This window comes from Tupaia chinensis, unplaced genomic scaffold (genome assembly GCF_000334495.1).
Source record: "Tupaia chinensis unplaced genomic scaffold, TupChi_1.0 Scaffold000320_1, whole genome shotgun sequence".
NCBI classification, from domain to species: Eukaryota; Metazoa; Chordata; class Mammalia; order Scandentia; family Tupaiidae; genus Tupaia; species Tupaia belangeri.
The window spans coordinates 6,688,700-6,704,411 of NW_006159813.1; the positions used below are offsets into that span (position 1 = coordinate 6,688,700).

Sequence of the window (15,712 nt, forward strand, 5' to 3'; positions counted from 1 at the left end):
TTTTTTTTTTTTTGATAGAGTTTTGCCATAAGTGCATGCATTGGCCAGAGAGAGATGGAGAGAGAGAAGGTGAGAAATCACCCTCTGGGGAGGACAACCACACCATAATCCTTTTCCCTCCATTCTTCTCTTGGGATTTTGGGCACGCATACACATGCACCCAGCGTGAGTTTGAAGCTACAAGGTCCAGGACTTGAACCGCGGTCGACCATGTGGGAATCCAGTGCCTTAACCACTATGCCCCCTGCTGGCCCCAAAAAAGCCACATTCTGAAATTCCCTGCAACTGGGCCTGTGAAAGTGACTAAATAATTCACGGTGAATGGCTGTCTGTGTGTTTCTCAGTCTGAGTTCTAAGTTGAATGTCTGACACTTTCCCAGAAAGGGCAACACCCCCCCCCAGTGTAGGACCAGCGTTCACCGATTCCCACTGTGTGCTAGCCGTCAGTCTAGGTGTTCCGCAGCTACAATGTCATCCGAACTTCAGAGACCGTTTGCCACCTACCCAAAACGACTGAGTTCTTAGATGACAACATTAGGATTTGAACCCAATTTGTTCTAAAATATTTGATCTTTTGTGAACTAAAACGATTAATTTTTTTAGAGAGCTTATTTTTTTGCTATAGGGTGTGAGTGCTTGCCAGAGAGACAGAAAGCGAGAAATCATCTCCCAGGGGCGATGGTCTGGCTGCAATCTCTTCTCTATTCCCCTCTCGGGATTTTGGGCATGCACATGCCCACACGTGTGCCTGGTGTGAGTTTTAAGACTACGTGGGAGTCCAGCGACATAATCATTATGCCATCTGTTTGTCTCTAATACAAGCATTTTTAACGGGTGAGACCTCAATTCCTCTTAGCCTGACCAAACTCGAAAGCAGTTTTAGAATTTTCTTCCATTCAAAAGATATTTGTAGCGAACACACCTCATATTAGGTGCTGAGGTCAGAACAGCGAAGCAGACAGGTGGGTCCCTTTCTTGAGGTGTGTAGAGGCTTGGAGGGTGTCTGGTAGCTCAGGTGTAGTCCAGACATGTGAGTTACCTGTGGCTGGGGTCAAGGGCCCAGGCTCACCCCACCTAAGTGCTATGCCACCATGTGTCCTTCAAAGGAGATCTTTAGAAGAGAAAAGAAAAAGACATGAGCCTGACAGATGAGCAGTATTTCTTACAGACGTTTAACTGCTGGGAAGGTGGGAAAACAAGTCTTAAAGTGGTAGCATCTTTGCTGAGGGTGAGTAAAAGTTAGACAGTGAGTGGGCGGGAGGGTGAATGATGATACCATTGTAAGACTGCTCCATGGAAGAGGAACAGCAAGCCGAAATGCGCGGGGGTTGGGGAAACAAAGACATTGGTTATTGCTATAGGACTGGAAGACATAGGAATGGGGAAAGAAGAGATGAAACAGAAGAGGTTAGAAGGTGAACAGCCTTGTTTACTAACTTGAGGTCTTTGAACTTGATCCTGTGGCCAGTGGGAAGCCATTGAAGAATCTAGGCAGGGAACAATAATAGAGGGAGCTTTAGTGACGTTGAGAAAGCCTGTCTTGTCTATAGGTGTGCCTAGAAGAATGTCTAGCATGTAGAAGGTGCTCGGTAAATGTGGCTTGCCTAGAAAACCTAAGCACACATTGCTGTGAGAACAACAGAAGGATCAATTGGCTCCTAATTTCTATGTTCTGCTTTTTCTTGACCCAGCAACTGACCTGAAACTAGTCTGGAAACCAGCATGATCAGAAACTCTGTCTCTCTCCCCCCTACATGAAAAGTAAGGCTGAGAGTATGATTAAATGTACTTTTGGGGGCCAGATAGTTTGGTTAAGGTGCTGACTCCCATATGGTTGACTCCGTGGTTCCAGTCCCAATCCTGGTGGCCTGAAATACACACCGGGTGTGCGTGTGTGCATGCCCAAAATCCTGAGAGGAGAATAGAGAGGGGATGGCGGTGTGGCCATCACTCCATGGGCATCTCCACTCTCTTTTGCTCTCGGGCAGGGGGATGGTGGCAACAAGGGGCTTTTTCTGCTTTTAAAGGCCTCTTTCCTGCTTCATAAGACATCTATCAGACCCCTTCATTTTTATATCTTTGATTTTTTTTAAAAAAATACTTTTATTTAAGTTTATTTACTTTTTAATTTGACTAGAGAGAGGGCGAGAAAGAGACAGAGACAGAGAGAAAGCAAACGAGAAAGCAGGCTCTCAGGTCTGGGACTCAAACTGTGGTTGGCCATGTGGGAGTCTAGTGCCTTTAACCACCATGACACCTGCTGGTCCCAGTATTTTTTTTTTTTTGGATTAAGTATTACTTACAGGACTGACGAAAGGAAACATTCTATCATCAGGATGCGCTCCAATGTCATTCCAGACCCCCTGGGCTAGGGCAACCTCTTGACATATCAGAGCAGGAAGAGAAGGAGGAAAACTCCATCAGAAGTGTTGGTATGTGGGACCTGCAGTTGGCGTCATAGCTATGTCGCTAGACTCCCATGTAGTCAACTGCAGTTTGAGTCCCAGACCTGGTGACTTAAATTCATACCGGGCGCATGTGTGTGTGTGCCCAAAATCCCGAGAGGAGAAGGAGGGAGAAGGGATTGAGGTATGGCCATCCCCCCTGGGGGGTGATTTCTCGCTTTTTGTCTCTCTGTCTCTCTTTGTCTCTCTGTTGATTACACATGCACGAGAGCAAAAATCATAAAAAAAAAAAAGGAAAGAAAAAAAGTGTTGGTATTCAATGTGCCACTGTTGGGGAGGCCATCTTTTGGAGACTGTAAAAGAGAGAGGGCCAGCTGGTGGAGTGGTGGTTAAGGCTACTGGATCCCTCCTGGCTGACTGCCAGGTTCGAGGCCTGGACCCAGCAGCTTGATAAACATGCCAGGCATGTGTGCATGCATGGCCAAAATTCTAAAAGGAGGGAGAAATGGAGGAGAAGGTATTGTGGCATGACTAATCCCCATGAAGGGTGCTTTCTCTCTCTCTCTCTCTCTCTCTCTCCTCTCTATCTCTCTCTCTTCTCTATCTTTCTCCAGTGAGCACACATGCACTCTGTTAAATTAAAAATAGAGAATTAAAAGGGGAGTCTTTGAAATGAAATAGCTCTAGGTTCCAAACTCCAGGCTCTGCCCAAATTAAAAATAGAGAATTAAAATGATATAGCTTTGAAATGATATAGCTCTAGGTTCCAAACTCCAGGCTCTGCCACTCACTACCATAGATGTATAGGAACTTTCTTAGTCTCTGTCTCAATTTTTCTCCCCTGCAAGATAGCCTGATCCATTCCATTCACAACATGAGAATGACATTAAAATAGAACAAGTAGGTGGATGGGAAGGAAGTGACAATTTGGAGTCTCTTGGTGCTTCTCCAGCTCCTTCTCTTGTTAATGTCCTTTCTCAGATGCACCTCAAAATTCTAAGCAGTAGGGACCACCGGATGGCGTAATGGTTGCATCGCTGGACTCCCACGTGGTCGACCTCAGGTTGAGTCCCAGACTGGTGGCTTAGAACTCATGCCAGGTGCACAAGCGTGCATGCCCGAAATCCCTGGAGAATGGAGGAGGAGGCATTGCAGCATGCTCATCTCTCTGGGGAGTGATTTCTCGCTTTCTCTCTCTGGTGAGCGCACGTGCCCTATAGCAAAAATATCTCTCTCTTAGAAGAAGAAAGAAAAATAAATAAACAAATCAATCAATCAAACAAAAAAAACCCAAAACACAAAAATCTAAGCAGTCAATGGAGTGTGCGTGTGTGTGCACGAGACAGAGAAAATACGGTTACAGTTATCTAATGCTTGTCTAAAATTTGACTAATCAGAACTTGTTTGATTGCAAGGGACAGAACCCGTTTCCTGTTGGCTCCATAACTGGGAAAGATAGGGGTGGGGTTGCTCTCAGCCATCCATCCATGGAGCAAGGCCTCCTTCTTTCTATCCCCCATGTAAACGTTCCCCCCACCCCCCACTGCCTGTATTATCCCTGCTGATGGGGGCTTTCTCCATGGTGGGTTTCCTGGGGGGGACAAAGTTAACAAGAAACTGTAAATTACTATCATCTCAGTTTAGCCACTCCCAGAGGAAAGAAAACCTTTCTCTATCCACCGCAGACCGTGGAAGAGCTCTGATTGGTTAGTGTTCACTTTGTGAACCAATCACTGTGGCCAGGAGATGGCATGGAATGCTGCACTTGTGCAGGCTGGAGTCACGTGACGCAGATGGCATGTGACTGTGGCCCTTGAGGGAGTTCTGTGATTGGTGTTCCGTGCGAAGTGTGTGGCGTTGGGAAGGAAGAGCTTCTTCACCACTTATACGTGCAAGGGGCACTTTTTCCAGATTCAAAGGTGGACAAGAGGCTGGGCGGGGGGCAGGCAACAGCAATTATTTTTGTCCCCACAGATACCCTCTTCCTCTCCTCTCCCTTTTCCCTTCCTCTTCCTTCCCACGCTGGTTAGGGAATGTGCCTGTGTTTGTATTTGGTAAACACCGGCAGTGCCAGGACCTGCTGCAGCTGTGGATCTTGATGGGGGAACCTGGGTTTTAGGCTCAGACATGTCTAGGATCAGATTCCAGCTTCTGCCTTCATTGGTTGTGCTACTCTGGGGAAGGTCCATGACCTCGCTGCACTTGAGTCTGTCATGTGTAGACAGGAGATTGCAGATCTGCCTGATGATCGTTGTGAGCATAAACTGAACTAAGTGGTAGCTACTGTGAGAGTAATTGCTCTGGGCCAAGCAGGTGGCATGGGGGGCAGTTAAGGTGCTGGACTCCCACAGGGCTGACTGTGGTTTGAGCCTCAGACCTGGCAGCTTGCTTTCTCGCTTTCCCTTTCTCTCTCTCTGGCCAAATTAAAAATAAAGACATAAACAATATTAACAAATAAAAATTAAATAATCCTTAAGTAACTATTTAGTAGTAGTATTATGTTTTAAATTGACCGGCAAGAGACAGAAAAGGAAAGTGAGAAAGCAAACCACCAGGTGCGTGAGTAGAACCACGGTCAGCCATGTGGGAGTCCAGCACCTTAACCACCACGCCACCTGCCGGCCCCAATAATTTTTTTTTTTTTTTTTTACTTTTTTGCTATAGGACATGTGCGCTTGCCAGAAAGACAGAGATAGAGACAGAAAGCGAGAAATCATCTCCCCACCACCCCCGCAGGGGGGGATGGCCATGCCGCAATCCCTTCTCCTCCATCCTCTTCTCAGGATCTTGGGCATGCACGCACATGCACCTGGCATGAGTTTAAGCCACTGGGTCCGGGACTTGAACTGTGGTCGACTACATGGAAGTCCTGTGACATAATCATTTCACCAATTGCTGGTCCCAATAAATAATTCTTTAACAAATGTTTAAAAACAATTCCAATGAAAAGAACAGGTTACCATTGGAAAAAAATTGCTGTCGTCCTGGTATCAGTTGTTCATATTTCGAGGACTGCCATAGGCCGTTAAAGGGTTCCACGCAGAGAACCTAAGAGATTCAGTGTTAGGGTTAGATTCGGGGTGATCTGACTCAATCCAGTGACTTCATTTCACAGAGGAAGCACCGAGGTCGCCCAGGCAACTTGACCTGTGCTGGTTACACGAGGCTGAACTGAGGAACTGCAAGACCAGTCTTTGCAGGAAGCCGAGCCTGGAGCCAGTGAGCCTTGCCAAGAGCTTTCAGAAATTACGAGGCCACAAAAATGCTTTTTGGCTTGAAGTATCCACGTGGGCCCCACCCATTTTACACAGAGGCAGACCTCTTCCTCCTCGCCACTGGACCTTACATTGCCAGACTGGTGAGTCTAAATCTATTTTTTTTTTAATACTTTGTTCTTGAAATAATTTAGGATGACTGGACCTTTCTATATGGAATTAGAGCTCTGAAAAACTAGGTTTATGGTGTGACCTTTTTCTAGTACCTACTAAGATGCTTCCTTTCCTTTCCCTTCTCCCCTCCTCTGTTCTCTCCCTAAGCCCATCCTTTCTCCCTCCCTCCCCCCTCCCTCCCTCCTCCTCTCCTCTTTCCACTCTCTTCTCTCTCAGCATTTAAACACACAGTGTCTTGTGCTAGGCCCGGTGCCAAGGGTGGGGTCAAAAAAATCACTCATTTGTACATTTACAGCATTTTTCAAGTTCATCTTCTCTGCCTGGCATTGTGCCAACGACCCTAGGCACTGGGGGTGCAGCAGAAAACAAACCCGATTTAGTTTCTTCTCTCACGACACTTACATTGGAGCGATTTCCCTCAGAGAACCTAGGATTTTAGTCTGGAGAGTGTCTTCAGTGAGAATGGCTGATGAGCGTAAGACCGGAGAGGTGAGGAGGCCAGAGCATGGTTAGGGGCTTGGCGTTTACTATGGGAAGGGGGAAGCCACCGCAGGGTTTTTTTAGCAGGTGAGGGTCACCCTGAGACTGATGTATGAAAGGGGATGTTGCCCCTGCCCGCCTCTTAGACCATCCAGCCTCACCTCTTCTGTACTCTCGGGCTCCTGTCTCTGACCTTTTCTCGTTTAAGGCAGGTGCTCTCCTTCGACTGGCTCCCGGCCTTTGCAGAATTGCTTCCTCCCACCTGGGAAACCCTCTCCCGGCCTCTGCCTCGATAGCTGTTCCTCCTTCAGTGTCCGCCTCAAATATGGGTTGCTTCGGGGGTGCTTTCTGATTCCGACTCACATCTTTTCATGATAGACTAAGACAGATCCCTGGTCCGATGTGCTGAGAAGCATGCAGTACCTACCTCTCCTGTGTGTAGTGATCTCAAATGGAAAGACACAATGAGTTGCCTCATTATCAACTGTTTCTGTGAGACTGTAAGCTCCATGCCGACAGAAGATGGGTCTGTCTTGTTCATTTTTACATTTCTGGCGGCCAAAACCATGCCTGGCACACTGAATGCACTCTAGGTAAAAATATTTGTTGAGTCAAAAAAATGAATGGGGGAGGAACAAATTGATGAACTATCGAAGGGGAGAATGAATGAGAGAGTGAATGAGCAAATCAATAAATGACCAAATGAATGGACAAGAGGGAATAAATGAATGAATGCCCGGCCAGCCACCCACCCACAGTGTTTGGCGTTGAACTAAGCCTAAATCCCTGCACCTGCTTTCTGGTTTATACATGCCATGGTACTGCCTCCCTTGACCTAGTCACTTACTGGCTTTCTCAACAGATACAAGACCTTATGAATCATTTACTGGTCTTATTCCTGCATGCTAAGTGGAAAATTGTTTCCATCCCCAAGTCTGCTCTCATCGATTGCTCATGGCTGCTTGGAACTGTAGCATTAAGAGGGGTTGGGAGGCTACTTTGGGCTTAGTGGAGAATGCTGGTATTGGTTTGCAATGGCCGCCATGGATGCCTTCGGGGAGATGGTATCAGCTCTTCTTCCTGTTGGTTATCTTGGTCTTGTGGGGCAGTTGTCCCCTGATGGTGTGACTCCTTTGAATCCTAAAACCAATTTCTCTCTCACACTTAGGAAAACCCAGTGCTGTTTTGGCGTCTGTGCTGACCACACGTGTCAGTTTGGTGGGTGCGACTTGGCCTGTGGCATATGTGGGTTCTTTGTTTCCCTAGTTCTTTTTCTTTTCTTCCAACTCTGGTTTTTGACAGACTTGATCACAAGCCTCCTGAGGAACCACTTAGGCCCACCTGGAAAACGAAATAGACAAATCTAACAGATTATTTTGTTGCGTGGACAGAAATCAGAAAGGAAGTCAATTCCACAAGGAGAATTGCTCTAAATGCAGTGTCGGACCGGCTGCCATTGAGTCATGGGGGCAGCTACTGGCTAAAAAGCCACTCCTGTCAACTCACCTCCTTCCCTTCCTTCTCAGTTTGGCACCAGAAGGTGGGATCATCAAAACAGGCGGTGAATGAGGTCTGGTGAGGACAGAGTTGACATCCCTGGTACTGTAAAACGAGCCGGGAGTAGAGGGAAGTCGAAGCTGCTGGTTGCTAGCTCTGACCAGCAGTTCCCAGTTTCCTTCAGCCAAATCCTACTGTGCTTTATTTTTAGCAGAGGGCAGTGGAAAAGGCAGTGAGCTAGCAGCACCAGGAGACAGATTTCTAGACCTGGCTAGGCTGGTTGCCAGGGCATGAGTTTGAGGCCTCAGTTTCTTATCTGCAGTACGAACTGAATAAATGAACACCGTCACCATTCTCCCCTTCCCTGTTAAAACCATCACCACTCTTGTGGTCACCGTCACCCTATCATTACCATCATCCCAACCACCTTCCTCCTCACTGTGATTACCATCGTCCTCCTCACTGTCGCCATCACCGTCACCAACCATCTTCACCACATAGTCATCACTATCACTAGCCTCACCATCACTATCACCATCATCACCATCCCCACCATCATCCTCACCACCAACCAGCGTCACCATTATTGTTACCATTATCATTCGCCAAACTCTGCCATCATCATAATCACCTTTATTCGAGGGACAACATACTGAGCACTCGCCATGTAATGGACACTCTGCTGTACACTGTCTAAGCAGGTTATCACGTAATCCTCTCAACAATCCTATGAGGTAGGTATGAATGTACTTTTATATACCATGATCCTGGTTTTCTAGAGGATGACATGGAGGCATGCAGAGACAAAGCCCTACTTCCTCAGGGAGTGTGAGCGCCTGAATGAAACCCAGCTAGTTTTGTTCTCAATAAAGTCACAAAGCCTTTCCTGATCTCTTAAGGCCCATTCTGGGTTTAAAAAGGAAAAAAAAAAAAAAAACAATTCTGAGTGTCTTACAAATTTTGCTATCCTATGGGTGCAGCCAGAATATCTGATGCTTGTTTAAATGCATGGGTCTTGGCAGGACCAGGAGTGTTAAATGGTAAGGCTGTTAGAGCATTGTCCTGACTTAGTCCAGGGGAAATGAGGCTCCGAGGGACGAGTCTCGCCGTGGCCAGGTATCGGATGTTGTTCAGTCTGTGATGCCAGCTCTCCTCCAGGAGGGAAAAAAATGAGCAACAAATTTCTCGGTTAATTTCCCCTCCGCTCATAGAGAAGAAAAATTGGAAAGCAGGGTTTAGAATCCATGGATCAGGGCCAGCAAGTGGTGTAGTGGTTAAGTCGTGGACTCCCACAGGGTGGACTGTGGTTTGAGTCCCAGACCTGGTGATTTGAAATTCATGCCAGATACGTGTGTGTATGTGCCCAAAATCCTGAAAGGAGAATGGAGGAGAAGGGATTGTGGTACGGCCATCCCCCTGGTGGGTTGGTGGGTCGGTGTGTGTGTGTGTGTGTGTGTGATTTCTCTCTTTCTGTCTCTCTGTGTCTCCTACAAGCACATGTACACTGTAGCAAAAATCTCTCAAAAGAAAAAAAAAATGAGAATCCATGGGTCTAGGTTCAAATTCTGTCTATTATTGTATGATCTTAATTGATAAATGGCTCAACGCTCTAGGCCTTAGTTTTGTTACCCGTAAATCGGGAATCATAGCTCCTGTCTCTTTGTATGACCCCAGAACTATTGTTTTGTCAGAAAAGTCATGATGCATTTTTGCATAGAAAAATAGAAAACATAATTTATGACTTTTCCGACAACCCAATAAGTAAGATAGTATGTTCAACGTGCTTAGCATAGGCCGCTATAGGCTGCTATGTAGTGACTATAAAACTATATTATTATTATGCAACATAGATGATAAAGATATATAGACTATATTACTATGCCTTCTGTTAAATTATCTACCTCTTACAGCGGTTTTTCTCTACACATCTTACTCTTACCCCTCCTTGACGCTGTTCTACTGGGAAGAAAAGGCTTACTATAAAGTGAACTGAACCCTGAATTCTCTTTTTAACTGGGCTGCATAATCCCAGTGCAGCTAGGTATTGCCGGAGTTAGATAGACAGGTGCCTGAAGGAGTCTTCTAACTTGTGTCTGTTTGAGAAATTGCCCCCCCCCCACTGCCCAAGTCAAATTATTAATTAGTTGCCTTATTGACTAATTGCTAAGCACTCAGTCAAATTGAGTAACCAATCCAATTTGAACAGGAGAACAGTGACCAGCTTTGGTTCATCCATTTTTCAATGGGGTGCATTTCATTGTCTGGAAAAGAGACTTGAACTAAGGCCTCAAAACCTTGCTTCAACAAGGGAAGTACACGGGCAGTCATATTGGGATGTCTGTTTCTCCCTCGACTTGATTTCCTACAATAAAAGAAGAGGAAAACAAAACCCCAAACACCTCCCAGCTTAGAAATGAGAACAGTTGGAAGCACTGAATTGTAAGGTTAAATATTCAATACTGAATACCTATGCTGTGTCAGGTGCTTTTACCCATTAGGTGCCTTTATGTGATTCACTTACATAGTCAGATCAACAAGAGGTCAGGAATAGAAGAAAACAGGTTGTCCGAGAAAAAAAAAATTTTTTTTTTTTTTTGAAATATCTCTATTTTGATCGCGCTCCGTGCCTTGAAGGGTTCCCACATGTTTTTACAAACCACTTCTCTGACATCTTCCAGGATGACTATTGCTGCTGTTTTAAAGGGAGGGATACTCAGGTGCAGAAAGCCGGAGCTGTTTGCAGAAGAACGACAAACACTGTTGCCTTGGCAAGGATCTTAAAACAGCCTCTGAGAGCGAAACAAAGAGAACGCGGCTAGGCGTTTGTCAACCTGGCTGCGGGGACAGGCACTTTCTCTTTCCTTTTTGGGTAATACCGAAGGGACAGTTGAGCTGTGGGGACCAGGACAAGAGTGAAAGAGTCCTCTCCATTCCTCCATGGGAGTGGCACCGAGGAGGGTGGCCCAAACTCCAGCTCCCTCTCTGAAAATCCTCTTAGGGGAAAAGCAAAACAAACACAGCATAGAAAGTTGGCTTTTCATTTGGGGGGGATTGCCGGGCACCACCCCTCCACCCAAAACATGCTTTTGATTTGGTTTTATTGGCTAGTGAAAAGAATCATTTAATAGTCAAGAGCCAAGCAGTGACAAAGGGCTTCAGGTAAATTAGTTTCAGTTCTGACGTAGACTGTCCTCCTCCTTTGGAACTGGAGCTTTAGAAAATAAAGCCTCCTTCACCACTTATTCCCTCTATCCTCTTTATCCCTAAGCCTTTTAAAAAGGATTTTTCTTCCCCTTTCTAAATCTCTTCAAGAAAGGGTTTCTTTTCTTTCATACAGAGGGGTTGGGGAATTAAATTCACCAAAATATCCCAACATCCGTGCATTCGGAAAATTCAATGAAATCTAAATTAGGTGCATTAAAAAAAAAAAAAGTTGATTTTTTTTTTTTCTTTCTGGACCCTTAAACTATGCAGAAATACACAGAAAGAGCTTCAAAGCCCATTTTAATAACTAACTACTCACCTGCTGAAAGCATTTACTCACAGTTCCCGCTTTCACCCCAGCCCCAAATGTTTAAAAGGCAGTTAAAGTTTAAGCTTTTAGTCCCCGAAAATACCAACAATCACTTGCACCAAAGCCGGGTCCATAAAACCTACAAGCCCAGTTTTCCATTACTTTGTTGTAATTAACAATCCCGTAGGAAATTCATGATCTCCAGTCCACAAATGGTGTGGGACCAGAGCGTTGAAATACTTAGAAAGGTCTCCTTTCTAAAGGATATTAGGTCCTATCATTTGATTTGGTAATTAAAACTTTATCAAAGGTGTGACTCCCTGATGGTTAATGTATTTCTACACACAGCCCCAAATAAATCTATTGACACTTTCGGGTAACCCTCCACACCCCCAGTTCTCTACCTTTTTATTCGATCCATGGTTTTCATTTTCCTTGCTTTTTCTCCTTGTTTTCTCTGAGCTCAGACCCCTCATGATTCTATGAGTCTTCTCTCTGCCTAAATACTCCTCTTACTGAAAAAGGAATTCAGTTTCTTAGGGAGCCCATCAGTCATTGGGTTTAAAATGCAATAGATACATTTCGGGTGATGTGAAGCAAGGACTAGCATCGATGTAAAATATAATGGGGAAAAACAAAGAGAAGGGGGAAAAATTGGCAACTGGTCTAAAACCAGCTAATGTTAAAATAACAATTCGATGTTGAGACATGAGAGACTGGCAGTCCGGAAATTTGAGGTTCACCCAGACATTCTGGGCTCTTAACTCTGTTGTCGGTTAAGAGGTACAATAGTGTGAATTTTTAGGCAAGCGTCAGTTGGACTTTGAATTTCCTGGGTTTTTGTTGGATCGTATCACAGTGAAACATTATATTCTTTTTCCCCAAATATATATCTAATTTCCTTTACAAAGAGCAAAAAAAATATGTTTCCCACCAAGTTGCAAGAAAACATGTCTTATCTTTCCCAGTAGGGCATCATCTATTATTGGTTTTGTAGAAAACTTTAAAAAAAAAAAAATGCCCAAAACAATGTTCTAAAGCCATTTATTGTGTTTTGTCAGATGAAAAAAAAAAAAAAACTGATTCTGATTTATTATTTCATGTAGATATTATGTAGATGTTCATGTTTGACATTTCCTGAGAAATATTTCCGTCTCTGAGGTCTTTAAAAAAAATGCATTTTTAAAAATACTTCGTGTGTGTGTGTGTGTGTGTGTGCGCGCGCGTGCGTGTGCGTGCGTGTGCGCACTGGCAGATAGATGATGAGTGTTTTTAAGGTTCTTCATATTTAAGATGTTTATTAACTTAAAAGAGTTTACTGGGACATGATGAACTTTATAAAAGACACATTTCTTCAGCGCCAATTGCTTCCAATAGTCCTTTTTAGGGCCATTTTTCTATTCTTTCTATAATTACAGAATGTTTTAAATACAAGTAATTATACCTTGACGTAGCTTGTGATTTAAATGGACCTTTGAGGATGACAGGAAAGTGGTTTCTGCCTTTCGTAGTTCCATAAGATCAAAAGCAGTTCAAAAATAAGGGGTACAACTGGATTTGTTATTCTTTCAAAATCAGCCATAAATATAGACCTTTTTCGAGGGGGAGAGAAGGGGTGGGTGAAATTTCAGATCGGAACGAAGTTATAATCCACATCAGGAAAACCGGCCCTTTAATGAGAGAAATGAAAAAGACTTAATCACCAAAACCCCTCCAAAATGACACTTCAAATTACATCAGAGCTCTCCGCAGTAAAATGCCAAAGGAGAGCCTTTCATGTGAAAAATGAAATACTTAATGATTTCAGTGAGTTCGTACCTTCCCAAAATTGAGATCCGCAGAACGCACTCAGTGCCTGAATTTCTTTGATATCTTTAAAATATTTACGGAAAGAATTTTTTTTCCTCTTGCTCTCCTCCCCCCCGCCCGTTTCCACATGAAGATATTGTGTCTTCCCTGGAAGAACTGGGACAGCAGAGAAGAGCCATGTCATTATAGAAAACACCAAATGACAATTCCAAGTTGAGACCATTCACGTTTGGGTCTGTGTCAGATCTACCCAGGAACAGAAAGCTTAAGACATTTTTTTTTCTCTCAATTGAGTTTTAATGATTGACTGCATTTTGTATGAAAAAAGAAAAAAAAAAAAGGAAATACTTTTTTTTTTTAAGAAAAAAAAGGTTCAAATTTAAAGAGCGAGCCTAATGAACTAGTTAACATTCTTACTATCAGGAAAGTCTAAATCATTCATAAATAAACAATTTAAAACCACCTTTACCCACATGCACACGTTCTTTCTTTCAGCTCCTTTAGCAATTTGGAGTATAGGAGATTAAAGTCTTTTGGAAATTTCCAAGGTCAGACCTCAACTAAAATAGGATTAAGGGGGTAAAGGGAGAAGAAAAACGTGAAGAGAAAGGTTGTATTTCCCCTGTTTCCCTGTCCCCCCTTCTAACAGTCTGAAATAAATCGGAAGTTATTTCTCCAAACCCCCCCACCCACACCAGCTCTTCAAAGGTTCTGCGATTGTTTAAAATTTTTCCTATCCCTTCCCCAAGAAAAACAAGAGTAAGGAAAAGTTAAAGGTTGACGTTTGGGTCCCTTCCAGGCCATACGCCAGGGGGCACTGTGATATCGGGAACTTTCGCTTAAAGCGGCTGCTGGTTTGATCATTGCTGAAAGAAGAAGAAAAAAAGTCTCCAACTTTGCAACCATTTTCTCTTCAAACGTTCCAAACCAGTATTCCAACAAAGGAAATAAAAAGGGGAAACCGACTAGTTTTCCCTTTTTCTTTCTGTGTTCCATCCGTGCTATTTAATTTCTGCACCAAGGACTTCTAGCTTGGAATAGGAAAATACACCAAGATAAACCAGAGTTCCTGCCCACAGTTCTGTCTCCCGCTCTCTTTTTTCCTTCTTTTTCCCTCCCTTCCTCCGTCCTTCCTTTTCCCCCTCCCTCTGTCCCTTCCCTCTTTCTCATCCCTCTGTATAAATAGTTTCTTGCTTTTTCCTTTTTCCTTCCCATCTCCTTTCCTTCTTCCTCTCCCCTCTGCTGCCTCCCTACAAGTAAACAACAGCAACGACTACGACGTTTCCCCAACTACCTTGGCTGCATTTGTTCTTGTTCTTAATTTGATCCATTCTTTTAAAAAGTCATCTTGGACGCTGCTTAGCTTTTCATTCATCAGATTTGAGCTGGGAGTGCTGCCTTACAGTACATTTTCATAGATCTTAACAGTAATTATGGAGGGACTTCAAAGCAAAACTATTTCCATGCGCTCTCTCTCCCTTTTCACCCCCATCTTTCTGTTCTCGTTCTTTCTCCTAACTTTAGTAAACCCAAACAAAAAATCCTTTTCAAACAGGGCAGAAAATTGTGTTGAAATTAACGGCTGGTATTTTCGAATATACGGCGATTGCAAACATCTCCCCAAATTTGTGTGTGTGTGTGTGTGTGTGTGTGGGAATAATAAAAGGACCCTATAAAGAAAGTGAAGTTCTTATTTGACTAGTTTCCATTAAAAATGTTTTTGATCGTGCTTAAAATTTTTCCATCTTAGACCAGGAGCCATAAATTTACCTGCCATGATAAAAAGAGAGGCCAAGAGATACATTTATTAAATTAGAGCCTGCCCAAACCCAATCTGCTTTTAACCTGCTCTCGCTGCTAACGCGAATGACTTGGTCTTAGCAAATTTGTGCCTCTGGAAAAGCTATTCGATAGCACATAGTAAACAGTGTAAATGAAGCTTCTTACGTATGAAATATTAGCAAAACAACCTCCTGCTCCATTCTGGCTTTGTGTTTGTCATAGTTAGAACTGGGCTGCCAGTTTTCAAGGAAAAAACATCCATTCAATAAAAGAGTGAATAGCAAAGCTGGCTATTTCATTGACGGAATGTTTTCCAGGGATTTTGACTTTATTATAAATGAGGTTTTATCTCAGAAACTAAAAATATGAGAAAGGAAGGAAATCAACGAAGGGGCTGAAAATACTAGGAAATATTAACCAGATCCTCTCCTTGCAGAAGGATCTAGAGCTTGGAGATGTGCATGGAAGCCCAAATGCAGCACAAACAAAAGGAACTGTTAGAATCCAAAGACCTGCTCCGTGTAGCGACTTACACAGAGTCAGCCAGACCAGCCACCGCTTCCAGGGTGGGCATTTCCGAGTACGGCAGATCCAAACGCGCATGTGTATGTGAAGTCTGTCTTATTTTCCACGTATTTGTCTACTACATGTACATAGTCGTTTGCTTAGGAAAACTTCCACGTGCTACAATTAGAAAGAGATTCTTTTTTTTTTTTTTTTTGGTACATTATTAACATACTTCCTAGAGAATATTGCAAATAAAAACATGCTATCTATTTTCTTTTTATAAAAGAAGTTGTATCTCTATCAATTTCGATCACTCATTGTCTCATTGG

The 15,712-nt window shown here is 43.7% G+C and overlaps 1 long non-coding RNA gene across 1 annotated transcript in view; it reads left to right on the plus strand.

Moving 5' to 3' along the window:
* Positions 1-15,424, plus strand: part of LOC102484752 (uncharacterized) — a 28,371-nt gene extending 12,947 nt beyond the window's left edge. Inside the window, exons 2-3 of the long non-coding RNA XR_335032.1 lie at positions 5,521-5,763; positions 15,313-15,424. This is a non-coding gene — a long non-coding RNA (uncharacterized LOC102484752). The remainder of the gene's footprint in view (positions 1-5,520; positions 5,764-15,312) is intronic.
* The last annotated feature ends 288 nt before the right edge of the window (positions 15,425-15,712 follow it).